Below are 2,364 nucleotides of genomic sequence, written 5' to 3' on the forward strand. Positions count from 1 at the left end.
ACTGAGGATCAACGTAGTTAAGGAAGGTTCCCAGGATCAGAAATCTCATGAATGGCAGACATCCGATCGGTTCTCCTGACTGTAAACATGATTCCCACTTCAAAAACTGGGGTTTGAGCTTCTCGGGAGTTAAAGCCACATAGTACATATAAAACATTTTTAAAGATTTATTTATTTATTAGAGAGAGCGCACTTGTGCGCAGGTGCGCGTGTGAGTGGAGAGAGGGTCAGAAGGAGAGAGGGTCCCAAGCAGACTCCCCACTGAGCGCAGAGCCCAACGTTCCATCTCACGACCCTGAGATAATGACCTGAACCAAAATCAAGAGTCGGAGGTTTAACCCGCTGGGCCACCCAGGTGCCCCAATACTTATGAAATTCTAATCAAGAGCAGAGAATGTGCTAATTTTGTATTTAAACAAGTTTGACATTTTATGAGTAGAAAAATTCACATGAACTTTTAAGGCAAAATATGACTCTTTAAAGAAATATGGCATTTTAGACAGGAAGCTTAATGCTATGTCCCTCAGGTTCTGAAAAAATGTGTCCCCCCTCTCTTTCTGGTGGGTGGCCCTTGGACAGGAAAGCTTGTGAAGCACTTCTTTTGCTATCATCCCTGACACTTAGTGCCAGAGCTTTTTGGTTTCTGAGGTTGTACCAGGCACCCTTCCTGCCCCTGGTTTCTGCCAGGAGTGGCGGGTGAGCTGAGGAGTGATTTTCCTCTGTACCTTGGCACCCGGGAGAGCTCTATTTCTAGTTGATGACCTGAGACCTTGAGGTCTAAGGTAGCGGCCCCCCATTAGCAGTGGGGCCTTCGGAGGTGAGAGTAGGCGAGGCTCACTCCCTTACTTTGCCACAAGACCAGTACCTATCTCATGGCCCAGGAATAAGACCACAGCCCTCGGCCAAGGCACCCGGTGTCTGGGTAGAACGGACAAAATAGTGGCTTTCATCCCAACTAGATGAAAGTCTGGGGAAAAAACAAAAAAACAAAAACTGAAGCAAGGAAGCATTTGGGCAAACATTTTCAAAAGTGATTTTGAAACTGGGTGGGAAAACCTCAGTGGCCAGACCAGCTAGGAGCAGAGGAAAGGAATCTAAAGCGGCCAGTTCTGGACCCTTTGCCAAGAGCCAGTCACTCAGAAGGCCACGAGATAGCACTCTGGGTGACTTTCCAGATTCGGGACACTGCTAGGCCTTTCTGCAGCACTCGACCTGTCATCAGATGCCTTTTTATCAAGAAATCAATAATTGTGAGAAAAGCCAATGAAAGGTTTGTGAGCTGATAAACATTTTTTATGGGCTGATGGAGTTCTTGAGTTCACCCCAGGCTTAACAGAGTGTCAGCCATAAAGATTCCTGAGTATTTCCACATTTACAACCAGAAAGAACATGTGGGAATGCCGAGGACCCCCAAACACAAGCTGGAGAGGAGGAGGAGGGAAGAACAAAAAGAGGGTGCAGTCACAGGAGGGAATCCTGTCACTACCAGCAGGGGCTGCCTTGTGTGTCACTCCAGTGCCTCAAGGACATCAGGTGCAGCTGGCTTTCTGGGGTTCAACCACACCAGGGGAGCATGTCCTTCAAAACGAAGGGAAGGGCTGAAGGTGCCCACCGTAACTGCCACCGGCTTCACTGAGAATGGATTACAAACTAGAGCAAGTGACCCATTCACTTATTTTTGAATGTATTATTAAATGTTTAAAAACTCCCTTCACAGTCCTTACAGTTGGGGCGCCTGGGTGGCTCCGTCGGTTTAGCATCCGACTCTTGATCTCATTCAGGTCTTGATCTCAGGGTCATGAGATCAAGCTCCACGCGGGCTCCGCGCCAGGCATGGAGCTTACTTAAACGAAACAAACACACAAAGCCATCCTTACCACTGAATCCATTCTTGAATGCAAAAAATAAAATGTGCATAAGGAAAAGCATTAGTGGATTTACGAAACAAACAAACAGGAGGTTTTGATAGAGAAGCTTGTTTTCATTACTTGGCCATGTTGGTACCAAGCCCTTCTAGCCTAGGATCACGAGACCTTGGGTCCAGGAAGTAGAAAGACCTGTACCCCCAAAAAGCAGAACCCAAGGTGGCTCCAGGCTTCATAATATGGAAAAAAAACTGCTAAGCTTTGGACTACATTAAAAAAAAAATAATGGGAAATCAACACCAGAGAGCTTAAAGCAATATGGAGATTTTTCATTGATTCTCTATGACTGCATAGAGGCAGAAAGATAAAATAGGTTCCCTCTCAAATTTCCTGTGTTCCATTTCCAGTAAAATATCCTGACAAGTGGGTCCTCCTGTTCTCCAACCCCCTGTCCCTCTGGGATATTGGAGACTTGAGCTCTCTGAAGCTGGCACGGCTG

Source organism: Ailuropoda melanoleuca, chromosome 10, assembly GCF_002007445.2.
Source record: "Ailuropoda melanoleuca isolate Jingjing chromosome 10, ASM200744v2, whole genome shotgun sequence".
NCBI lineage: Eukaryota > Metazoa > Chordata > Mammalia > Carnivora > Ursidae > Ailuropoda > Ailuropoda melanoleuca.